Source organism: Mesoplodon mirus (genome assembly GCF_964341445.2).
Source record: "Mesoplodon mirus genome assembly, chromosome: 3".
NCBI lineage: Eukaryota > Metazoa > Chordata > Mammalia > Artiodactyla > Ziphiidae > Mesoplodon > Mesoplodon mirus.
Window position 1 is genome coordinate 116,875,540 of NC_138978.1, and position 26,601 is coordinate 116,902,140.

At 44.1% G+C, this 26,601-nt stretch overlaps 1 pseudogene across 1 annotated transcript; it reads left to right on the forward strand.

The window, feature by feature from the left end:
- Positions 1-1,631: 1,631 nt before the first annotated feature.
- Positions 1,632-26,601, forward strand: LOC309799199 (annotated as a pseudogene). Its single transcript has 3 exons — positions 1,632-2,045; positions 24,934-25,062; positions 26,525-26,601. The product of its transcript is annotated as an uncharacterized misc_RNA (transcript).

Sequence of the window (26,601 nt, forward strand, 5' to 3'; positions counted from 1 at the left end):
ACTTTCCAAAGGATCTGTTTTTGTTTTGTTTTTAATTTTCATAGCAGCTAGGCATAGCAGGGCAGATTCAGCCAGGGTTTGGGTTTTGTCCGTCAAGTGCATTAACAAGCCGAAGCGGCAAGAAAGTTTATTATATCGACCAAAGAGTGGTTGAAATGATGAACTAAGAAAAGCAAACTAGGAAAGGTTGATTGTGGGCAAGGTGCTAGTAGATTCCAGTGGATATAATGAAGCAAGTTGGAAACAAGGAACTGTGATCAAAGAAAAAGGTGGCTGGATTCATGGTCTCAGAGAGTTAGGAGACCTGGCTTCTAGTTCAGACTCTGCAGGACTCGTAGCATCTCTTTCATCTGCTCTGGCTTTCAGTTTTGTCATCCATGTGTGGAGGGTAAATAGTGGCCTGAAATCCTTTCCAGCTGGGCCTTTCTTTGAGGCTACATTGTTGGTCAATGTTTTAGGCACTTTGGGATCTGAATCAGATACACTGAGCCTTTGATTGTGGCCCAGGGGTGCTTGGATTATTGGTCCCAAACCTGTTGATAGAGTTTTCAGAAACTCCTTCATATGTTCGGGTGATCCAACATTTGTGGCTTTAGATTTTTATCTCAAGTATGCGTTGGATTCCTCCAGAAACCCTAAATTCAATCCCGAAGCTGTGCCATTATAAACTCCCTTATAAATCATGATCTTCTCATCTTTATGGAAAGAATTCCAGGGCTTATGGAGGGGAGGGATGCTCTGGAAAGATACTCATGAACATCCAATAGTGACCCAGTGTGACAAAGTGACAGAGTGACAGAGCCACTTGAATGTGGGAAATTGTCATCATAACCACCTGGTTGAGAATAGTTTTCACATGATTGTGGTTTATTCCCTTGAGTTAGGTGCAGGATATGTATAAAAGACATCAGATCACACTATCTCCTCATTGCATTTGACATATCATCACTTGCCCAAGGTTAGAAGAACAAGGTGAGTGTCCTCATTGACCTGATGGCAATTTGGGAGTGGCCGGGACTGCCACACATCAGCTGAATGGGAAAGGTTGGAGAGAATGGGAACTACTTAGTAATTGCAGGAAGATAAGGCTCATGGAGATCATTGGGGTGGCTCAGAAGTAGCAATCCTAGGGGGGATAAATGGTAACCAGAAATTGGGCCAGTGGTGGGGGAGGCTACTTTGTAGGACAAGAGACAGCCACACAGGGCTGAAGGCAGAGCCCATGATGTAAGAATGAAAAAAAAGGGAGCTGATGAAAACAGGGGGAGTGACCATGGGCTCAGGCTAAACATGTGGTTTCTAGAATGCATAAACCAGATAATGTTATAAAAAAAAACTTAAGATTTTTGAAACTGCCTAGTGTCCTATGTTACTGCCTTTAAAGTCAGGAGTCATAGGAGAACCAGGACAGGTAGGAGAAGGTGTTACCAAAGTCTAACTTACCAACTGCTTGATTTCTCCTATGCCAGGAAAGTAGGGCTACTCTGCTGTAAAGACATGGGCCCTGGAACCACAAAATCAATTACAGAACTTCAGACTCTGTAGGAAAAATACTGATACAAATGAGATTTATAATCACTGAACTTTGAAATATCTGCATTGCTTTATAGAGCAACTGAACAGTCTCCAAGATGTCCTGCCAACAAAACCAACCCTGCCAAGTGCCTCCCCAAATATCCACCTAAGCACCCCCCAAAGGCTTCTGAGGCCCTGGCTCCCTGCCCCCCTCCTGCCCGCTCCTGCCCCCTCCTGCTGTGTCCCCAGCTGCTGTATTTCTGGCTTTGGAAGCTGCTGCTCTCTGGTGTCCCACCGGTTTCCAAGTGTCTACCTATGCCAGCCCCAGCCTTCCAACTGCTGTGAGGTGGAGCTCTCTGGATGTTCCAGTTGCTGCCATGGTTTTGGGGCTACAGCCGATCTGCAACCTTGGAGGAGCAAAAGAGCCACAACCAAAGACCAGTCTGGAGTTGATGTCACTTCTCACTCTCTCTTTTTTTTTTTTTTTTTTTTTTGCCGTATGTGGGCTTCTCACTGTTGTGGCCTCTCCTGTTGCGGAGCACAGGCTCTGGACGCGCAGGCTCAGCGGCCATGGCTCACGGGCCTAGCCGCTCCGCAGCATGTGGGATCTTCCCGGACCGGGGCACAAACCCGTGTCCCCTGCTTCGGCAGGCGGATTCTCAACCACTGCGCCACCAGGGAGCCCTCACTCTCGGTTTTATTCGTCCCTCTCCTCCTGAATTAAGCTGCCTAGATGTGTACATGATGGATTCCTCTTTTTCCTGAAAATCTCACACTTCCTGGCCTTAGCTCTGGTCCTAGGTCAAGAAGACCCAAATGCTGGAGAAAACTCTACTTCCCAAAGCCTTATCAATGTACACAAATAAAGCTTATCTATCCTGGCACCCAAAACTTCTTACAGTTTGTTGATTTCCCCCATCCTCAGCTTTGAGGAGCTTCCAGGAACCTGGATTCCTTAAGCAGATTCCTACAAATAACCACCAGATGGGAAATTCCCTCTAGGCAGACCCTGGGTCTGAGCAGCCTGAGAGGGCTGTGAAAAAAATATCCAGAGGGGAATAAGAAGGGGATGTTCCCAAAGTATCAGTGAACCTGTTCCACTGCTATTGCCACATTTGCCAACATCACTGAAATTTCTTCCTACTCATAAAGGACAGGATACTTCCCAGTCCCAGAATTTAGCCTCCAGCTCATTTTTATTTGGGGGAATCACATGCTTAAGAAGGAAATGCCACAGGGGTACATGTAGTTTTCAGATCTCAGTTCAAAAGGCCATGAAAAACACTTTCCTTGAGTGAATCCTCCTGACTGAGTCCCTCACGCCTTCTCTTCACACAGGCACCAGAATCTGGTGGGAATGTACACCACGGTCCAGTGAGCATAATACCCCTGAGAGACATTTGGGCCTTGGTGTTGATTTCCACCCTATGTGGTTTCTTTTCCTCTTCTATTTAATGGGACAAAAGCCATGGGTTGGGGGGCAAGTTCTCAAGGTACTTTTTCCAACCCAACAGTGGGCCATAGGCAACAGCAATGCTCTGCCCATCCTTCAGGACTATGGTTCTTTTAAAATTTTTTAATTTTATATTGGAGCATAGTTGATTAACAATGTTGTATTAGTTTCAGGTGTACAGCAAAGTGATTCAGTTATACATATACACGTATCTCTTCTTTTTCAAATTCTTTTCCTATTTAGGTTATTACAAAATATTGAGCAGAGTTCCCTGTGCTCTACAGTAGGTCCTTGTTGGTTATCTATTTTAAATATAGTGGTGTGTACATGTCAATCCCAAATTCCCAATCTATCCCTCCCCCTTCCTCCCCCTGCCCCGGTAACCATAAATTCATTCTCTAAGTCTGTGAGTCTGTTTATGTTTTGTAAATAAGTTCATTTGTATCATTTTTTTAGATTCCGCATATAAGCAATATCATATGATATTTGTCTTCCTCTGTCTGACTTACTTTACTTAGTATGATAATCTCCAGGTCCACTCATATTGTTGCAAATGGCATTATTTCATTCTTTTATGGCTGAGTAATATTCCATTTTATATAGGCACCACATCCTCTTTATCCATTCATCTGTCGATGGACATTTAGGTTGCTTCCATGTCTTGGCTATTGTAAACAGTGTTGCAATGGACATTGGGGTGCATGTATCCTTTCGAACCATGTTTTTCTCCAGATATATGCCAGGAGTGGGATTGCTGGATCATATCGTAGCTCTGTTTTTAGTTTTTCTGAGGAAACTCCATACTGTTCTCCATAGTGGCTGTACCAATTCACATACCTCCCAACAGTGTAAGGGGATTCCAGTTCCTCCACACCCTCTCCAGCATTTACTGTTTGTAGATTTTTTGATGATGGTCATTCTGACCGGCGTGAGGTGATATCTCATTGTAGTTTTGATTTGAATTTCTCTAATAATTAGTGATGTTGAGCACAAAAACATAATATTAAAATGGCCAAGACAATCCTAAAAAACAGGAGCAATTTGCAGGAACTAGCTCTACCAGATATTATATATTTATAATATATTACGAAGCTGTTATATAGATAGTGTGGTACTAGACCATGAATATACAGACAGATCAATAGGACTCAATGGGAAGCTCAGAGCTGGGACCAAATATATAGGGGAAATTAATACATGATAAACACACCCTCAAATCTATGAAGAAAGATCAGTGAATTATGTTGCCACAGCTGGGTAGCCATTAAGAAAATTTTATACTAAGATGAGTTCCTAAAGGTTGAAAACATTACAAATTATTCCTTAAGAAACTTTAGGAGTATTCTTCTATAATTTCAAAATGAGCATCAGTTTTACCATTATAACACACACAATCAAAAACTATAAAGGAAAATATTTTTTAAAGTGTTTCCATAAAAATTAATAGTTTCTATATGGTTGAAATCTAACACACAAAGTCAAAAGTCTAAAAACATGCCAGAAGAAGTTGTGCATCTCATAGCACAAAAATGGGCTAATTTTCCCAATATAGTATGAACACCACAAATCGATAATAAAATGATCAACAATCTAATTAAGTATCAGGTAAATTGCATACCCGAGCAGTTTCCAGAAAAAGAAATATTATGGCTCCCAAGCATAATGAAAGAAAATTGAGCTGACTTACTAAGAAAAACTCAAACTTACTCTGAAATATCAGTTTTAACTTATCAGGTTGATAGAGCACAACTAATTTAATAATGAATTCATTGTGTGAGTTTGTGGGGAAATATGCAGTTTTACACATTGTGAGGAATGATGTAAATTGGTGAAACATCCATGGAAGAAAAATTGACAATGTCTCTCAGTTTTATCTTTTGAGGAAGCAACTGCATTTAGGGAAATGTATGCTATATCCATTCTCCCCGAGGCACAATGTATGTACAGTGTGTCACCACAGCATTGTTTGCAAGAGCTCAAATTGGGAATTCCCATGTGTCTCTAGATTATTACTCAGACAGCAAACTGAATGAAGATACTCTTTATGTACTGAAATGGAATGATCCTCAACATGAGAAAAAGCAGTGAGCAAAACAATGTGGAGTTTCTCTTATTTTGTTAAAAGAAGGAAAGGTATACATGTTTGCGTGTGGCTTTTTGCATATAAAATATCCCTGGAAAGATATTTGAGAAACTGATTGCTATTGGATGAAGGGATTGGAGTAGCAGGGGGAAATTGCACTGTGAATCCTTTTTACCTTTTGGGTTTCGAACCAAATAAATATATGATAATAATGGATAATATCAAAGGAGAAGTACAGGAAGCTGGGCCTCAGGGACCTGAACCCAGAAGTGAGAGACCACAAGGATTTGCTCCATTACAGAGCAAACTGGCCTCAATTTTCTCATCACCAATAAATTTAGCTCCTATAGCTAAAGAAGATGGTCATAATCATCCCTAATTTTGATGACAGAGGTAAAAAAAAAAAAAGGAGGTAGGAGTGGGGCTGTGAAGGGACACATTCTGTTAGTTTGGATGATGTTTGCAGAACAGACTTTAAAAACAGGTTTCTCACCTTGGGCAAATGAAGTTCGGAGTTATAGCAGAGACCACAACCCCCACACACACAAAAGTAACTAACAATCAGCATTCATGCATTCAACCAACATTGTTCATTCCCTATATGTCAGAAACTATTCTAGAAGCTTGATGTGAGTCCGTGGGGAAAAAAAAAACTTTGCCCATTTGGAGGTGACATTTTGGTGAGAGAAGAAAGACAATAGACAAAAACAGAGCAAAGAAATTATACGTAGAGTATATTGTATGTATGTAAAAAGTGTTACCTAGGAAAAGAAAGTAGAACTGTATAAAGGTGATTGGAGTGAGGGAAAGAGTAGCAGATTGTAATTTTAATTAATTAATTAATTGGGGTATAGGTGTTTTACAATGTCATGTTAGTTTCTACTGTATAGTGAAGTGGAGTTCCCTGTGTATACAGCAGGTTCTTATTAGTTATATATATTAGTGTATACATGTTAATCCCAGTCTCCCAATTCATCCCACCCCCGACCCCCACCCCTGCTTTCCAGCCTTGGTGTCCATATGTTTGTTCTCTACATCCATGTCTCTATTGGCAGATAGTAATTTTAAATAGGAAGATGAGGGTGTAATATCTCACTTATAAACCCACATTTAAGCAAAGACTTGAAGGAAGCAAGGGAGTTAGTGATGAAGATCTCTTGGGGAGACTATTCCAGCCAGTACAAGCAAAGGGCCCTAGATGGAGGGGTGTGGTGTTTATGCTGAGCTAGAAATGAATAAAATAGAGTCCTTGCCCCCCCAAGGGATTCTTGTTTCTCCCCTGTTTAGAACCACTCAGTGGCTCCCATTGTCCTCAGGTTAAATACAAACCCTTTCCCATGGCATACAAGGCCCTCATCGGTACAGCATCCACCCCTTCTCCTTTCTCCCCGCTGTGCTTGAGCCACACCGAGCTTCTCCCCTACACAGGACACCCCCATGTCCCACTCTCTATCTCCCGTTGCCACCCAATCCCTGCTTAAACATCACTCCTTCCAGAAAACATGCCAGACCCCAAACCCGACCCCATGTGCTCCCTTGGCAACCTGTGCTTCCCCTGCCAACATTCTCATCACACAGTACTGATGCTGTCTACTGTCTCTACACCGAATTAAAAGAGCTTTGAGAATGTCAGCTATTGAGCTTGTACACTTCATGTTCAGGTCGGAGCCTGGTAGACAGTAGACACTCAGTACATATGTGTGCATTAGGCTTATGTCTTAGGTAATCGAACCATTATGGTTTTTTTTTAACATCTTTATTGGAGTATAATTGCTTTACAATGGTGTGTTAGTTTCTGCTTTATAACAAAGTGAATCAGTTATACATATACATCTGTTCCCATATCCCTTCCCTCTTGCGTCTCCCTCCCTCCCACCCTCACTATCCCACCCTTCTAGATGGTCACAAACCACCGAGCTGATCTCCCTGTGCTATGTGGCTGCTTCCCACTAGCTATCTATTTTACGTTTGGTACTGTATATATGTCCATACCACTCTCTCGCTTTGTCCCAGCTTACCCTTCCCCCTCCCCATATCCTCAAGTCCATTCTCTAGTAGGTCTGTGTCTTTATTCCCGTCTTACCCCTAGGTTCTTCATGACCTTTTTTTTTTCTTAGATTCCATATATATGTGTTAGCATACGGTATTTGTTTTTCTCTTTCTGACTTACTTCACTCTGTATGACAGACTCTAGTTCCATCCACCTCACTACAAATAACTCATTATGGGTTTACTCAAGAGCTGCCTGTGCCCTTCAGGAGAGAAGAAACCAAGAGGAACCCTGCTATCCAGCCAGCAGAGGGCGCCGGTGAGTCAGTCACAGTCACAGTATATTGGGGAGAGAGAATGACAAGGTCACAGAGGCTTAGAACCTCGGAAGCTTGGCATCCGGAAGGAATAGAAACCATTTGACTTCTGATAGTCATGGATTCACTAGGCTGCTGAGGGAGGGGCATATCTGCTGCCAGTCCAGGGAAGACCGTTTTCGGAAGCCAAGCATGAGAACCACGAATTGAATAGAGACAAAAAAGAAGTGTCCAGAGCAGGTAAGCCGGAGAAAACTTGTCGATGGGTCCTGCCTTCATGGCTGTCCATTCATCCATTCATTCATTCCTTACTACTGAAGTCCACATAATGTCATACACTGTGTTAGATGCTGAGAACAGTGGCAAGCAGGACAGCAAGGATGCCTGTGCCCATGAAGCTAACAGACTAGAGGAGAAGCCAGACAATTAGGGAAATCATGATAAAAATGTAGCGAGAAGTATAGGGAGCACCAAGAACTTATATCAAGGCCACAAGCCCTATGGGTTAGTGTTGTTTTCCTCAAGTGAGGTGTAAGCTGAGACTTCAGGTTTGAGTAATATTTAGTGAGGGTGTGGGGATAGGTGTTCTGGGTCACGGGAAGAGCAGTACAAAGATCCAGACAGAGGCCAGCAGAATTTAGCAGGGATCTGCTCTGGGCCAGTCTGATGACATGGAAGGAACAGTGGCTAGAGATGAGGCTGGGCTAGTGGGCAGAGGTCAAAGAGAGGGCAGTGAGACAAAGGAGAGAGCACTGGCTCAGAAGGCATGGGACCTGAGGGCATTGTCCTTTCCCTCCCTGTGCTTTGGTGCACAGGACTGATTCCTAAGATGCTCTCCATCTTTGATGTGGCACCCCACCCCCAACTGGGACCTGTTCCAGGGACCTGCCCAAAGGGAACGTGCTGGGAGAGGATGTCTGGAAGCAGCCAGGTGAACCCCTGGATGGGAGCTCTGGGTACCCTCTGGCCACTGGGATGAGAACTGCTCCTGTAGAAACAGCCCAGCCTGGACTTGGAAGGATGGAGCCTGACATGCTGGACTTCCTGGTGGACAGGAGGCTCCCAACTGTCAGCCCAGGGGCACTGGTTACAGAGGGAGAAAGGTAAACCCCAGACACAGAGGAGGAGAGAAAGAGAGAATGGAAAACAGTGACAGAGAGAGACAGAGAGGCAGGGAGAAGAAATTGTAAAAGAAGCAAAACATGCACAGAGAAAAGCAACAAAAAATTTTAAAGGGCTCACAGTCCACTCTCCCACTCCCCACCCCCCTCCCACCCCCACCTTCTTCTCTCCCCTGGTCTCAGGTCTGACCCCCCCATGGGACAGATTCTGACAACAAGGAGACTGAGCCAGATACCAGGCTCCTTGCACACACTCACGTGTGTGTGCACACACACGCACATGCACAAGCGCAGCCCCCAGGGCTCCAGGGCGCCCAAGTGCACACAGACTTTCTGTAAAATAGCTTCAGAGACCATGGAGGAGGCACTGAGCAAGGCTTCTATGGCCCTTAACTCTCCCCTCTTTTTCCCCATTTTCCTTCTGATGTCTGGGTTCTATTTTCATGTCTGTGTGTCTCCTTTTGCCCTGCTTCTCCTTCCTCTTCCATCCCAGGCAAGTCAGGGCATCGACAGGGCAGAACTCTGCCACCTCAGCCTCTCTGCAGCGTCTTTTGACCTGGAGGGAGGGACTGTGTCACTTGTCCCCTACTTCCACCCCTTAGGAGTCCTGGTCCAGTGTCGTGTGCCTAAAACTGAGCAGAGATCTCTTCCTGGATGACAGAATTAATTCCTGAATAACTGGCAGGCATAGAGTCATGACTGAATTGAGGCCAACACCCTACCCCACAAGTCACTTTTGCCTCAGGTGAGAACCTGCCCCTGACCCAGCTGAGGCTGCAGCTAGACTGCCAGGGACCTGGGAGTGTGGAGGGTGCAGACCCAGCGGTAGGGACCCCATGAGGTGACCCTTCTCAGATTTCTTTCCCTCCTGGTGGTCTAACTCCGGAGATGCACAGCCTAATGGACCCTAAAGTGTAGTCACCCCAGTCTGTCCTCAGCCAGCAGCAAGCGGCACAGTGACATCCTCCTCAGGTTCATGGCGGTGACTCCTGCCCCCAGAGAAACCCCGCGATGAGGCTCTGGTGGTTCTGAAATTTGAGGCGGAGAGAGGCTGGGCAGGGCAGAGGTGTCACCCACGCCCAGCTCAGTGGGGCCCAGCTTGCACACCCGAGCTGAGTGAGGTGGATCCCCAGAAGCAAGGGCTGAGGTATGGGCCTGACACCCATCATCTGAGACAGCTGAGGCCCTGGGTCTACAGCAAAGTGGGTCATCGGACAGGTTTCTTCCAGGAACCACCTAATGTGAGAATTCCACACATCTTCCGGGAACCAGATCTGCCTTCAGTGGCAAAAAGGGGATGGTAAGGCTTTCCGTCCCACCCAGGGAATGCTCAGGAAGCCTTTGGTGTGAGGGGGAGTTGTAATTCCTGTCCCCAGGAGTTCCCCCATTCTCACGACACAAAGAAAAGAACAAAAAGATGAGAGTCATGGCTTTCTCAGAACCGGATGGAGTATTTGGAGTAGGGCTGGGAGGGGGTGGTGGATGGCAGGGCAGGGGCGGGATAGAGGACGGGGAAGAATCCACTGGCAGGAGGGGCTGAGGCCAGAACAGAAGCGATCTCCTTAGGAGTTATTCACACAGACTCCAATTTTAAAGCCTGATGAACAAATACAATGAAATCTCAGTTTGGTCCAGCCACGCAGCCATGGTCATAAACTTCAGATTCCTCCTTCCTTGTGCTTGTGCTTCTGCATGGACACACACACACACACACTCACACACAGGTGGGTGCACACATGCACACACACAGATACACAAGTGTGTGTGCCTAGTGGAAAGCCCACGGCGGTAACTGGTTCAGTTTAAAAAACCAGTTTGGTACAATGAGATATCATCTCACACCAGTCAGAATGGCCATCATCAAGAAATCTAGAAACAATAAATGCTGGAGAGGGTGTGGAGAAAAGGGAACACTCTTGCACTGCTGGTGGGAATGTGAATTGGTACGGCCACTATGGAGAACAGTATGGAGGTTCCTTAAAAAACTAAAAATAGAACTACCATATGACCCAGCAATCCCACTACTAGGCATGTACCCTGAGAAAACCATAATTCAAAAAGAGACATGTACCAAAATGTTCATTTCAGCTCTATTCACAATAGCCCGGAGCTGGAAACAACCTAAGTGTCCATCATTGGATGAATGGATAAAGAAGATGTGGCACATATATACCATGGAATACTACTCAGTCATAAAAAGAAACGAAACTGAGCTATTTGTAATGAGGTGGATAGACATAGAGTCTGTCATACAGAGTGAAGTAAGTCAGAAAGAGAAAGACAAATACCGTATGCTAACACATATATACAGAATTTTAAAAAAAATGTCATGAAGAACCTAGGGGTAAAACGGGAATAAAGACACAGACCTACTTGAGAATGGACTTGAGGATATGGGGAGGGGGAAGGATAAGCTGTGACAAAGCGAAAGAGAGGCATGGACATGTATACACTACCAAACGTGAGGTAGATAGATAGTGGGAAGCAGCCGCAGAGCACAGGGAGATCAGCTCGGTGCTTTGTGACCGCCTGGAGGGGTGGGATGGGGGGGGTGGGAGGGAGGGAGATGCATGAGGGAAGGGATGCGGGAACGGATGAATATGTATGACTGATTCACTTTGTTATAAAGCAGAAACTAATAAAAAAAAATTAAAACAAACAAACAAAAAAACCAGTTTGGAAGGACTTCCCTGGTGGTCCAGTGGTTAGGACTCTGCACTTCCACTGCAGGGGGTCTGGGTTTGATCCCTTGTCAGGGAACTAAGATCCCACAAGCTACGCAGTTGAAAAAAATTAAAAAAAAAAAAACCATTTTGGGCCAGTGGCTTATCTGTGGGTTCTGGAGGCTGGAGGGTGGTGGCAACTTGATCTCAGCAGTTGTCACTTGAACTCCCACACCCATCCTCCTCCACCCGGGTGACAGGCTCTGACAGACCTGGCACCTCCCTGATGTGGGTGTGTGGCCTTGTGGGATGAGCCCCCAGCCGGAGTGCTTGCTCATTTCTTCTCCTCCACGTCTCCCCCTGGGCTAGAAGACCCCCCAGGTCCCTCTGCCTGCTGACTCTGGGCCACTTCTAGACACTGTCCTGCTCTGGGACCTCCCAGTGGCTTTCGTCCACGTGCCATAAGAGGGACTGGGCAGAAACCATAGCGGTGCTGCCCTAGGGGCCATATATTGAGTCCTAGGTATATGGACTTAAGAAGAACTTTCCTGGATTTCCTGGGTGGGAGGTAGGTGGGTTGATAAGGAGCAAAGAAAGAGTTGTTTGGGTTTTTCCTACTCCTAGAAGAATCGGGAGATTACAGAAGCCCTGAATGGTTGAATTTGAGGACATCAACAAGGTCCAGTTGTCTCCTCTTCATCCCTAACGCTGCCCCCACACAAAGGAAGAGATAAAGGTCAGAGAGGTGAAGAGAGCTGCCCCGCCCCCTGGCTCAGGAGTCATAGAGCCAGGCCTGCAACTCGGCCCTCCATACCAAGAGCAATGATTTTCTGTCTCCTTTACTGGAAACGCCCCCAAGGCAGACACTTCCTACGTGCTGAGGGGCATGATGCTTTCAGGAAGGGCAAGACAAATACATCCATCTGTCTCAAGACAGTTGGTCACCCTAAAGAGAGTCCTGTTGCACCTGGGTCCCTGGGTACCATGTTGGACACCAGACCAAGCACATGGCTCTGAGCTGGGATGGAACCTGACTTGAATCCACTTACTAGCAACTGAGGTAGATCTCTGAACTTCAATCATACTCATAGGTAAAATGGGGTGAAAAACACCGACCTCTCAGGCTGGCTGTAACCATTCATGAGATGAAGTTTTTGAAGTGCCTGCCACTGGACTCAGACTCGGCTGCCAAGGGTCATACTCTTCCTCATTAGCTAAGAGACCTTAGGCAAAATTCTTACATATTCCAGTCTTTCCTTTTCTATCTGGAAAATGGCTCCCTAGTGAGGAACCAGCACACTGACCCATATGAAGGCACAGAACTGTGGGACTGGGTTCCCTCTGAGCATCCAGTCTTGCTTTCCCAGCGCTGGTCTGTGTCATCACTCTGAAGATGGATGTATCTGGGGGTCAAAGAAGGGGGAAGTGAATGCAGGCAGCCAGCTTTCCCTCTGAAAATGTTCTTTTTGTTCTAGGACCTCCAAAACTTGAGAAGATGTGTGACCAACCAAAGTGCAACCCAAGCTGCCCACCAAAATGCAACCCATGCTGCCCGCTGAAGCCCCCGTGTTACATTCAGCCCATGTGCTGCTGTTTGGAGCCCAAGCCTGAGTGCACATGCCTTAATAAGGAGACTGATCCCACTGCACCACAAACACAGAACAATAACTCCCTAAGCCAACAGCAGTCCCAAAGTCCAAAACTGGCGTCCAAATCAGGTCCCCAGGGGCAGAAGCAGCCAAACAAGTAGACTGTCACAAACAAGTGGATGGTGCCATGCCCACCACCTGGTAGGGTCAGGCTAGACCTACTTTTAGAAAAGCTGATTCTCATTGACCACCAATTCCTCCCAACCAGAAGCCCCTATTTCCCTTCATAGCCTCCGAACCTAGGGAGGCCCCAACTGGAAATGGAAGGTTGAAGAGGCTAGAAACATCTTTCCTAGTGATCCTGATATTAGATAGCACAAAAATAAAAGAGCAATACAAAATTGCCTCTGTTTCTTCCTTTACCTATGAAACCATCTCCCTTGTCCGGCCTAAGTCCAAGAAAATATTCTAGGTATGTCATCAAGGGCCCAGGACCCAGAAAACCAGAGTCCAGAAGTACAAGGCCTCTGCTGAGCCAGAATTAGTGTGACTGACTCATCCTTGTTTTAAAATGAAAGTCCCATGTTCCAGGAATCCCTCCAGTCCCAGGAAAAGGGGGCAGTCAGTCACCTAAGAGCAGGAATTCCAGTGCCCCTGGGCCCCTGCGTACCACCTTTGAGGTCAAACCAGCAAGAGCACATGCCGAGGAGTGATTCCCCTCCCTTATCCCAGAGATTTTCATAGAGATAGAGCTCCCAGGACTCAGCACAGCACTGCAGCTGGCCCAGGCAGCAGAGTCTTATGGCATCAATACCAGCTCTACGATGGTGGAGCAAGCTGTTGGACCCTCTCAGGTTCCATTTCCTCATCTGTAAAATGAGGGTAATTGTACTTACTTCAAAGGGCTTTTATGAGAATTAAATGGGATCATTCATTTAAAGTGTTTAACATAGGATCTGACACATCATGGATATGCAATGCATGGTTCTCCTCAAACTTCTCTCTCTGTCACCAGGTCTCTATTTCTCTCCAAAGAAGCCACCATGCTCCAGCAATTTGTCCCCAAAACACACCTCCATTAATCTAGGTGGACATGTAGAAATAGAGAAATCAGCCTCATTCACTATACTTGTAAACTTCAGTTTTTCCTGCTTTCTTGGTATACAGCTGACATATTCAACACCTTCAGAATTTTTCTAATAACCTTTTGTGTTTCCTCCCTCATGATTCTCCCTGCCCACCAATCTCCAGAAAACAACTGATCTACTTTTGGTCCCTATAAGTTAGTTTGAACTTTCAAGAATTTTATACAAGTGGTATCATCCAGTATGTGTTCTCTTATGCCTGGCTTCTTTCACTCAGCAAAACTACTCGGAGATTCAAACAAGTTGTTGCATGTATCAATTGTTCATTCTTTTTTATTGCTGGGTAGTAAATGCCCTCATTGTATGGATAATACCACATTATGTCTATCCATTAATCTATTGATGGACATTTGGATTGTTTCCAGGTTTTGACTATTACAAATAAAGCTGCCCTGAACATTCATGACAAGTTTTTGGATGGGTATATGCTTTCATTTCTCTTGGATAGAGACCTAAGAGTAGAATAACTGTGTTATATGGTAGGTATATGTTTTACTTTTTTTTTTTGCGGTACGCGGGCCTCTCACTGTTGTGGCCTTTCCCATTGCGGAGCACAGGCTCCAGACACGCAGACTCAGTGGCCATGGCTCACAGGCCTAGCCGCTCCGCGGCATGTGGGATCTTCCCGGACTGAGGCACGAACCCGTGTCCCCTGCATCGGCAGGCAGACTCTCAACCACTGCGCCACCAGGGAAGCCCCCTATATGTTTTACTTTTTAAGAAACTGCCCAGTTGTTTTCCAAAATGGTTGTGCCATTCTACATTCCCACTGAAAGTACATGAGAATTCTGGTTGCTGCACATCTTTGATGACATTTTGTGTGCTCAGTTTTTTATTTTTAGACATTCTAATTGACATGTGTTAATTGAGTTTAATTTGCATTTCCTTAATGGCTACTGATATGAGCATCTTTCCATGTGCTCATTTGTCTCCAGGTATCTTCCTTGGTGAATTATCTGTTCAAATATTTCCTCCATTACTTTGCTGAGATGTTTGGTTTCTTATTACTGAATTCTGAAAGTTTTTTTAAAGATATATATACATTTTGATATAAGTCCTTTATCAGATAAGCTATCTGCACATATTTACCCCAGTCTGTGACTTATATTTACATGCTCTTAAAGAGTTTCTTTCAAAGAGGAGGAATTCTTAATTTTGACAAAATCCAATTAATTTTTTTTTCTTTTATGGATCTTGCTTTGGGTGTCGTATCTAAGAAATCTTTGCCTAATACTAGTACACAAAGATTTTCTCCTATGTGTTCTTCTATAAGTTATTTTTTGTATATGGTGAAAGTTTTGGACAAAGGATTTATTTGGGGGGGGCAGTGTGGAGGGGAATATATGGATATTCAATTGTTCCTTTCTCTACTGAATTGTCTTTGCATCTTTGTCAAAAATCAACTGACTGGGCTTCCCTGGTGGCGCAGTGGTTGAGAGTCCGCCTGCTGATGCAGGGGACACGGGTTCCTATCCCAGTCCGGGAAGATCCCACATGCCACAGAGTGGCTAGGTCCGTGAGCCATGGCCACTGAGCCTGTGCGTCCGGAGCCTGTGCTCCGCAAAGGGAGAGGCCACAACAGTGAGAGGCCCATGTACCGCAAAAAAAAAAAATAAATAAAAAAATAAAAAATAAATAAATAAAAAATCAACTGGCCATATTTGTTTGTATTTACCTCCAAATTCTTATTTTGTTACATTGATCTATTTGTCCTTCCTGACACTCTCATCTTATTTACTATAGCTTTAAAATCTCTTGAAGTCAGATAATGTAAGTCCTCTAATTTTGTTCTTTTTCAAAGTTGCTTTAGCTATTCTAGGTCCTTTGCACTGCCATATGAATTTTACAATAAACTTGTCCATTTCTACAAAAAAAAAAAAAAAAAAGAAAGCCTGCTGAGATTTTGACTGGGATTGAATTAAATCTGTAGATTAAATTGGAGAGGAATGGACATCTTAACAATATTGAGTCTTTCAATTCATAAACATGGAATATCTAACCATTTATATAGGTCATTTTAATTTCTTTTTAAGTTTTGTAGTTTTCAGTGAAAAGGTTTTGCACATATTTTGTCACATTTTCCCTAGGTATTTCATCTATTTTGATCATAATTTAAATGGGGGTTTTTATTTGTTTCTGATTATTCATTGTTAGTATATGAAAATGCAATTTTTGTATAATAATCTTGTATACTGCTTATTAGTTTCAATAGCTTCATGTAAATTCCATAAAATTTTCAATATATGTGATCAGGTCATCTAAGCATAAAGCGAGTTTTACTTTTTCCTTTCCAATCTGGATGCTTTTTATCTCTTTTTTTTGCTGCAATTTGAGGATGGTCCTTCTCTTTCTACTTTGCTGGGAGTTTTTAACAAAAAATGGATGTTGAATTTTGAAAAATGTTTTCTTCTGCATCTATCGAAATGATCATACAGTTTTTCTTTTTTGGTCTATTAATATGGTAAATTACATTGATTGATTTTTGAATATTAAAACAGCCTTGCATTCCTGAGACAAACCCTATTTGATTATGTTGTTTAGTCCCTTTTACATGTGTTTAAGTTTGATTTGCTAAATTCTTGTTACCTTTTTGCCTCTATGTTAAAGAGGGATATTGGTCTATAGCTTACTTTTCTTGTAATGTCTTTTTCTGGTTTTGGTGTCAAAATAATGTCCTTATGAAGTGAGAAGTAGTCCCTTCTCTTCAGTTTTCTGGAGTAGCTTGTGGAGAATTTGGTATAATTTCTTCCTTAGGCATTTGGTAGAATTCACCAGTGTTTCTTTGTGGGAAAGTTTTTAATTTAAAATATAATTTCTCTAACTGATTTAGAGTTTTTCAGATTATCTATTTCCTCTTGAATAAACTTTGCTAATTTTTTTCTTTTAAGAAATTTATCCATATTATCTGTTTTTGAATTTGTTGGCATAAAGTGTTTTATAATATGTCCTTAATATTTTTTAATACCTATAGAATTTGTAGTAAGGTGACCTCTTTCATTGCTCTTTAAAAAAAAAAAGACTTTATTTTTATTTATTTATCTTTGGCTGTGTTGGGTCTTTGTTGCTGCATGCGGGCTTTCTCTAGTTGTGGTGAGCGGGGGCTACTCTTCATTGTGGTGCACGGGCTCTAGGTGCATGGGCTTCAGTAGCTATGGCATGTGGGCTCAGTAGTTGTGGCTCATGGCTCTAGAGCGCAGGCTCAGTAGCTGTGGCACATGGGCTTAGTTGCTCCACGGCATATGGGATTTCCTGGACCAGGGCTCGAACCCGTGTCCCCTGCATTGGCTGATGGATTCTTAACCACTGCGCCACCAGGGAAGTCCTTTCATTTCTGATATTGGTGATTTATGTCTTCTCCCTTTTTTTCCTGCTTAGTCTGGCTAGTGTTTTCATCAATTTTATCAATCTTAAAGAATCAGCTCTTTGTTTCATTGGTTTTCTATGTTGTTTTCATTTTTCTGTTTCACTGATGTCTGAGCTGATTTTTATTATTTCCTTTCTTCTGCTTACTTTGGGCTTACTTTGTTCTTCTCTTTTCTAGTTTCTTAACACGAAAGCCAAGGCCATTAACTTGAAGTCTTTCCTCTTCTAGTATGCACATTTAATGCTATTAATTTTCCTCTCAGTACTGTTTTAGATAGTTTCAAAATTTTTTTATATGTTGTGTTTTAACTTTCTAGATCAAAAGACTTCCTAACTTTTTTGGGCCTCCCTGGTGGCGCAGTGGTTGAGAGTCCGCCTGCCGATGCAGGGGATACGGGTTCGTGCCCCGGTCTGGGAGGATCCCATATGCCGCGGAGCGGCTGGGCCCGTGAGCCATGGCCGCTGGGCCTGCGCATCCGGAGCCTGTGCTCCGCAACGGGAGAGGCCACAACAGTGAGAGGCCCGCATATCGCAAAAAGAAAAAAAAAAAAAAAAAAAAAAAAAAAAAAAAAAGACTTCCTAACTTTTTGAGTTGTGCTTTGATCTATGTGTTAGTTATGTTTTTTCCCCAAATGTTGGGAGATTTTTAAAAGATCTTTATGTTATGTCTAATTTTATTCCTCTGTAATCAAATAACACACTTTGTATTATTTGAATCCTTTTAAACTTATTGAGACTTGTTTTATGGGCCAGAATATGCTCTATCTTGGTGAATGCGTCAGGCACACTCAAAAAGAAAGTGGAATCTATTTTGCACAGAATGTTCTATAGTGTCAATTAGGTTAATTTTTGTGACAGTGTGATTTCAGTCTTCTATATTTCTACTGATGTTATGGCCACTTATCAATTATTAACTGAGTAGTGTTGATATCTCTGAAGATAACCATAAACTCTTCTATTATTTCTTGTAACTCTAACAGTTTTGATTCATATATTTTGAAAATCTTTTATTAGATGCATAAACATTTAGGGTTTATTATATCCTCTCCATAAATTGCCTCATAATCATCACAGAATGACTTTCTTTTTCGCTGGTGATGTTCTTTGCTCTAAAATCTACTTTCAAGTCAATTTAGTCACTTCAGTATTCTTTTGATTAGTATAAGCAAGACATTTCTTTTTCCATCACTTTATTTTCACCCTGTTAGCATCTTTATATTTAAAATAGGTTCCTTCTAGATAATATATATTTGGGTCTTTTTTATTCAATCTGATAATCTCTGCTTTTTAATCAGAGTATTGAGATCAATACTTTTAATGTGATTATTGATATGGTTGAGTTTAAATCTACCATCTTACTATTTGTTTTCTATGTCTCACCTATGTCCTGTTTTCTTTTGCCTTTGTTTTTCCTTTCCACTGAGTCTTTTATATAATCCCATCTCACCTCCTTTGTTAACTTACTCTCTATAATTCTTTGTGTGATTTTGGTGGTTAAATTGTGCTGTACAGATCCTTCACTTAGGATAGTTTACCTTCATATTACACCACTTCACTTGCAGCCTAAGAACCTATAAACAATATTCTTCCATTTCTTTCCTTCTGACCTTTGTGCTTTGGTGTGATACACTTTTCTTTTACATATGTTAAAAACCTCATAATACATTGCTATCAATTTTGCTTTAAATAATTATTTATTCTCCAAGTAGGTTTAAATAGTAAGCAAAAGTCTTTTGTTTTTATCCAGGTAGAGTGCTCTTTCTTCCTTTGTGTGGATCTATAATTTCATTTTATATCACTCTTATTCACCCTGAAGGATTACCTTTAACATTTCTTAGAGTTCAGAGTCTTCTGGTGTTAAATTATTTCAGCTTTGAAATGTTTGACAAAGTCTTCATTTTATAAAGATATTTTACTGAATATAGAATTCCAATGTATATATAGTTTCTCTTTCAGTACACTTGCTCTGCTATTTTCTGGCTTGCATTGTGAAGAGTGAGCAATTTGTTCTTACTCTTTTTCCCTCTGTAATATGACCTTACTTGTGCAATGTGTCTATTTTTCTGTGCTGGTTTTTGTGATTATTTTCTTTATCACTTGCTAGAAGCAATTTTATTTTGATGTGCTGATATAATTTGCTTCACATTTCTTGTGCTTGAGTTCATTAATATTTTTATATCTGTATAGAGCCCTCCACCCCAGTTTTAAACATTTCAGTAATTGACCTTCTACTCCATCTTTCAGGGACTTCAGCTATGCTTGTATTAGGCTGCTTGATATTTTCCCACAGCTCACTGAAGCATTGTTCCTTTTCTTTTAAAATTGTCTTTCTGTATTTCATTTTGGATAATTTCTAAGTGAGATAAGTCAGACAGAAAGACAAATACTATATTTTTGCACTTTTGTGTGGAATCTTAAAAAAAAAAGCCTCATTGAGACAGAGTGAAGTGGTGGTTGCCAGGGACTGAGTGGGGGCAGGTGGGGGAGGGAATAGGGGTAGAAACCACCAGTTATAAGGTAAATAAGCTCTGGGAATTTAATGTACAAAATGGTGACTATAAGCAACAATATTGTCTTATTTATTTGAAAGCTGCTAAGAGAGTAGATCTTAAATGTTGTTACCATACACACAAACAAATGGTAATTATGCAATAAATATGTTAACTAACCTTATCATGGTAATTACTTTGTAATATATACATGTATCAAAGCATCACATTGTATACCTTAAACTTACATGATTTTTATCAATTATATCTCAGTAAAGCTGGAAGAAAGAGGAACCATTTCCATGGCAGAAAACTCAGGTTAGGAAGGTGCAAACTGGGGAGAATTAAATGTTTCCTCTCCCCTCCACTCAACACTAGATCAATTGCTGTTTGCTTGATTAAGCATTGGATGAAGTGGTTGAGTTACATTTAGGAGTCATGGACAAAAATTACAAACTGAATTTTTGAACTCTGATATCCTGCTGCACACACCAGAGATGCTTGTACTATGTGAGACCCAGGAAGCTGCAATGGCAAGTTAAGCATGGAAGATGGGGCTCCTTGAACCTCAGCCATACTGAATGCTCCTCCTTCCCCAGTTAAAATAATACTATACTTACCCTGGTTCCAGCCCCCCTCCTCTTTCTTGCCTCCTGGAGATGGGCATAGCACAGACCCTCCAGAAGGGCTGGGGCTGGCTTGGCTCTATGAGCCCCCAGCGCCTGCAGGGATGCCAGGATTGTCTCTCCTAGTCTCATCCCTGAATGTAGATTTCACACTTTTGTTTGGCCTCATGGCCAGTTAGCTCCACCTGCTGCTTGGAACTACTTAGAGGCAGGGGCAGAGGATGGCTGGAATTCCTGTATTGCTAGGGCTGGAGGCAGGGAGAGGAGAAATGAAACTCTAAGCACAGAGATACCACCAAAAAGAGCCAGGGCAGACACAGGAGGAAAAATGGTGTCCTGGTTTTGCTCTCTAAAGCTTGAGACTATTAATAGGGAGGAAGGAATATTTACAAAGTCACATGATCACTACTGCTACAAAGAAGGAGAGACTACATAGGGGGGTGAAATTTTGAAATATATATTTTTTTTTTATAAATTTATTTATTTATGTATTTTGGCTGCGTTGGGTCTTTGTTGCTGCGTGCGGGCTTTCTCTAGTTGCGGCGACCGGGGGGGGCTGCTCTTCGTTGCTGTGCGCAGGCCTCTCACTGCAGTGGCCTCTATTGTTGCGGAGCACGGGCTCGGCACACGGGCTAGTTGCTCCGCGGAATGTGGGATCCTCCCTGAACAGGGCTGGAACCTGTGTCCCCTGCATTGGCAGGCGGACTCCCAACCACTGAGCCACCAGGGAAGCCCAAGGACAAAGTCCTTTTTTTTTTTTTTTTTTTTTTGCGGTATGCGGGCCTCTCACTGCTGTGCCCCCCCCCGCTGCGGGAGCACAGGATCCAGACGCACAGGCTCAGCGGCCATGGCTCACAGGCTCAGCCGCTCCGCGGCATGTGGGATCTTCCTGGATTGGGGCACGAACCCGCGTCCCCCGCATCGGCAGACGGACTCCCAACCACTGCGCCACCAGGGAAGCCCCCTTGAAATATTTTAATCCCATCCTTTCTCTCACACAAGACTCCCTGAGGAGCCGTCTTCCATCTTGTCAGCAGCACAGACCCCAGAGGAGGGTATACGGCTGGATCTTCAAAACAAAAATTAAGTTCCTAAGCAGGATTTTGGGATTCATGGCACAGATCTAAAATCTTATACTTTCCAGAAAGCAGTCTTAAAATAATCTGAGGGATAAGAGGAGAAGGAATGGAAGAGGGGATCTTACATTGCCTGAGGTTAAGCCAGAGTTGACTGAGTTTATCCGGACTTGAATGCATTAAGTTTTCTCTCATCAAGAACAGTGACTAGATATTAGAGGTTAAATTTATTTATGGGAAAACACAGTTACATCTTTTTAACATGAGTAGACATTCCTTCCAGAAGTATTTACGTAGGTGACAGACATATTGAACATGTTGAGGAGACCATGTGCCAAGTACCGTCCTAAGTATTGGGAAAGTCAAGAAATTAATACAGTAAAGAGCTCTCCTCTAGTGAACTTACATTCTAGCAAAGCAAGAATACAAATAAAAACCACAACTTCAAATGGCAACGAGCACTCTAATGAGATAAATAGCATGGTGGAGTGAGCAGTCTATTTTAGATAGGGTGGCTGGAGGAGCCATCTCAGGGAGGTGACATTTTGAGTAGAGGTCTGAATGAGGTGCAGAAGTAAGTCATGGAGATATTTGCAGAAGAGGTCTCCAGGAACAGAGATGTGGGAAAGTCCCAGCCTGGATCCAAACCTCCACAGGCAGGAGCAGAGGAGTGGGAAGATGGGGTTGAAATGAGCATGGGCTGTAGGGCTGTCAGGGTCTCGTGGTCTTTGGTCTGTCAGTGACGACTTCCCAGCAGAGGAAGGGTAGAGTCATGAGAAGAGTTTAGAAGATGCTGGAGGAAGGGAATCAGCACTGGCTATTCTCCCATTTATCTGCTTCTCTTCCCTATAAGACTTTTTGAAAATGCTGTCTATTCTCACTGTCTCAAGCCCTCTCTTCTCATTTGCTCTTGAAGTCATTGCAATCTGGCTTTCACTTGACTGCCTTTGTCAAGGTCTCCAATGGACTCCATGTTGCCCAGCCCAATGGGTGTTCTTGGTCCTCATCTTTACAGCATTTCCTCCAATTGTTCATCCCTTCTCCTCAACATCTCCACTTGTCTTCCGGGATACCCCATTCTCCTGATGGGTTTCTTACCTGCTCCTTCTCAGTTTGTCCCAGTTTTCTTGACTTGTTCCTTCTCATCCGACCCCTTGACACTGGAGTATTTCAGGGAATGGTCCTTGAACCTCTTCTCTTTACTATCTGTATTCATTCCCTTGATGACCTCATCCTGGCTCATGACTTCACATGCCATTTATACACTGAGGATTTCCAAATTTATGTCTACAGCATGAACCTTCTTCCGAACTCCACTAGTATATCTAACTGCCTACTTGACAATTCTACTTGAGTGTGTCTAATGGGTATCTCAAACTTAACATGTCCCAAAGCTCACTGTTGATTTTTCCTACAAAGCCAGCCCCTCCTGTGGTCTTCTCTATATCTGTTAAATGGCAGCTCCATCCTTAGGCATTCATTCAGGCCAAGAATTTTTGAGTCATTGTTTGCTCTCACCTATACCTCACATCTAATCTGTTAGTGAGTATTACTGATTCTATTGTCAAAGCATATCTATAATCTGACCACTTCTCCCTGCCTCTGCTACTGTCACCCGAGTTCTAAGCAGCTGCTATGTGGCTGTGGTTGCCTCTTACAGTTCTACCTGCTTCCACCCTTGCCAGAGAGATCCTTTTATTTTTATTTATTTATTTTTTTATTTTAATTTTTTTTATTAGTCTCTGCTTTACAACAAAGTGAATCAGTCATACATATGCATCTGCTCCCACATCCCCTCCCTCCTGCGTCTCCCTCTCTCTCATCCTCCCCATCCCACCCCTCCAGGCAGCCACAAAGCACCGAGCCGATCCCCCCACGCCATGCGGCCACCCCCCACCAACCATCCACCCCACGCCTGGCAGTGTGGGAATGTGAATTTGTACAGCCACTATGGAGAACAGTATGGAGGTTCCTTAAAAAACTAAAAATAGAACTACCATATGACCCAGCAATCCCACTACTAGGCATATACCCTGAGAAAAACCATAATTCAAAAAGAGACATGTACCAAAATGTTCATTGCAGCTCTATTCACAATAGCCCGGAGATGGAAACAACCCAAGTGTCCATCATCGGATGAATGGATAAAGAAGATGTGGCACATATATACAATGGAATATTACTCAGCCATAAAGAGAGATCCTTTTAAAGTAAGTCATATGGGGCTTCCCTGGTGGCGCAGTGGTTGGGAGTCCGCCTGCCGATGCAGGGGACGTGGGTTCGTGCCCTGGTCCGGGAAGATCCTACGTGCTGTGGAGCGGCTGGGCCCGTGAGCCATGGCCGCTGAGCCTGCACGTCCAGAGCCTGTGCTCTGCAATGGGAGAGGCCACAACAGTGAGAGGCCCGCGTACAGCAAAAAAAAAAAAAAAAAAAAAAAAAAGAATAAATAAATAAATAAATAAGTCAGATGATGCCAATCCTCTGTGCAGTACTCTGCAGTGGCTTCTCATCTCATTCACCGTAAAAGCCCAAGTTGCTGCATGATTTCTCCCACTGCCTGGCATCACCCACTCCTCCACCCTCACCTCTGACAGCTCTTTCCCTCATTCACACATGCCCAGCTATACTGGCCTCCTTGCTGGTTTCAGAACATGCCTTAGGGTCATGGCCCCTGCTGTTCCCTCTCCCCCTACTTATCCTCACTTGACCTCATTCCTTCAGATTCTTGTTGTAGGCCTTTCTTGACTACTCCATTTAAAATACACAACATCCCCTCCCTGAGGGCTCCATAAACCTCTTCTTTGCCCTATTTTTCTACACAGTATTTCTAACACACTTTATATTCCAGGTATGTGTTTATTTCACTTGCTACCTGCCTCCCATACTGGAATGAAAATTTTAGGAGGGTAGGGACTTTCACCTGTTTTGTTCAAGGCTGTACCCCTAAGTGTCTGGAACACAGGCACACGGGAAGCTCTCAATCTGCTCTCAATGGACAAAAGATCAATAAGGCAGAAGGTGATAAAGGGACTTCCAGCACAGAAGCACAGAGGTGAGTAAAGGTGAACTCAGGAGATGAGGAGATCTGAACCTGGCTGGGACCTGCCACTGACCCACTGTGTGATCCCTGCCCTTCCTTCCCCTCTCTAAATTGTGTCATCCTTCGTGAAGCCAGGGTTGAACTTGATGACCGTGAAGGCTCCTCCAGCACCAGCTTTCTCAGATGTGGATCCTAAGCTGGGGAAGGAGCTGGTTTGGTGGTGCCTGGGGCCTGAGGCTCCTAGGAGAAGTACTGGAGGCTGGACCACAGGGGAGAGAAAAGATGAGGCTATAGCCAAGCATGCAAGGACTTGCCTGTAAGAGGAAGACCTGGGCTCGCCTTTCTCCCCTAAAGGCTTCTGACTTCTCTCTCTCCTTCCTGCCCTCCCCCCCGCACCCCACTTCAAGCAGGCTTTCTAGTAAAACCTGAGTGGCAGGAAAATAAATTTTTGGCCACTCCTGCAGTTTCCAGCTCAGGCATCTGCTGGTTTGCAGCTCTTCAGTCTTCCTCTGTGGCAACCCTGGACGCTGCTTCTCCGGTATCTCCAGTATCTATTGCACTTGATGGACATCCCTGCCTTCCCCAGTGGAGAGGTTGGTCTGGGAGCAGACACACCCACACTTGCTCCACTTGCTGGCTGGGGGACCCCTGCTCTGAGCCTCAGCTGCTCGTCTGTGAAGTGCAGTGTTAAATGAGATAGTGGATGAGGCTTGTTTAGCACCATGTCTGGTAAACAGTAGGCTTTGAAAGTTTGCCTCCTTTGCCTTCTCCTCAGGGAGACTCACAGCCCTGGTCTGTTCACCCCTGCATCCATGCCTAGGCCAGTTAGTTGTGTACTCATGTGACATGGCATTGAATCGTACCCATTGCTCTCTTCCTGTACCTGTCTTCCCATCAGATGGGAGTTTCCTGGGAACAGGAGCTGTGTCCCCCTAAATCTGGGGCCTTCTGAAGTCAGGAGTTGTATCTCCCTGGGAGGTTGGGGTGGTAGCCAAGGCCCTCCCCAGTACACTGGCCTAACTGGGGCCCCAGAGACCAAGACTCGCCTTGACTCTGCATTGTGGCCTGGTTTGATGCAGAGAGTAAGAAGGGAGGCACGTTTTAGGGAAGAAGGAAGAGGCACTGTTTGATACTCTGAACCAGACTGACCCATCTGGATGCCTGGAGCAGTTAGACAGTTTAATGACAGTCAAACAGTGTACAAATACAAAGAACAGATGAGGTTAGAAAAGGGCCACACTGGGGCTGAGCAGCACCCCAGCAAGGCAGTTAACTCCTCTTGGTGAAAGCCTCTTCTCCAGGATCAGGTGATGCCAGTCCTCTGTATAGTACTCTTATGTTGCCCAGAATGTAATTTCCCAGGGAGCTCCAGGGGAGGGCATCCTGCCAGCTGGAGGAGAGGACACTGAACAGCTCCTTTTCTCTGCTACTGATAAACTTTCATGGCTTTGCCCCACTTTTTGCACCAGGGGCAGAACTGTGACTGTCCCTCCACAGGGATCAGATTCAAAAACAAGAGCCAGCAATGGGGACTGAAATTGGGAACCAGCAACCCCACAGACCAAGGAGGGGAAGCCAGAGGAAGACATAAGGAAGGCAACCAGGGCACATCAGACAGGCCAACCCAGGAGCCCGGAGAGGAAGAATCAGCCTCTTGGTCTTCTCTCCCTTCTTGGAGCAGCAGACGGGCATAAAAGACAAATGAGTCATGGAGCTCAGGTTCAGGAGGCCGTGGAGGTGGAGACAGGATTCTGGGCCTGTGGGAAGGTGACCAGTATGGGCTGCAGATTGTGAGATGATGTAGGCAACAGTGCGCTGAGCATAGGAGGAGGCCTCAGGGGATGGAGAGGAAGTTAGTGGCCTCAGAGGATGGAGGTATTGCCTCTTCGGGAAACAGCCTAGTCATGGCGACCCAAGGTGGGACATGAGACCTCCTGGTCCAAGTCTGCCTCTCAGGACCATGTGCCCTCATCCCGTCCCTTACGAAGAGCTGTCCTCATCCATTCACATCCCCTGGGCAGTGAAATTCGTGACCCATTCCTCCTGCCCCCACAGCTAAGCAACAGTTCAAGAAGGTTGTTTCTTTCGGAGAGTTTCTAGCACTGCCAGAGAAAAAGCTGGGGCCCCTTTGA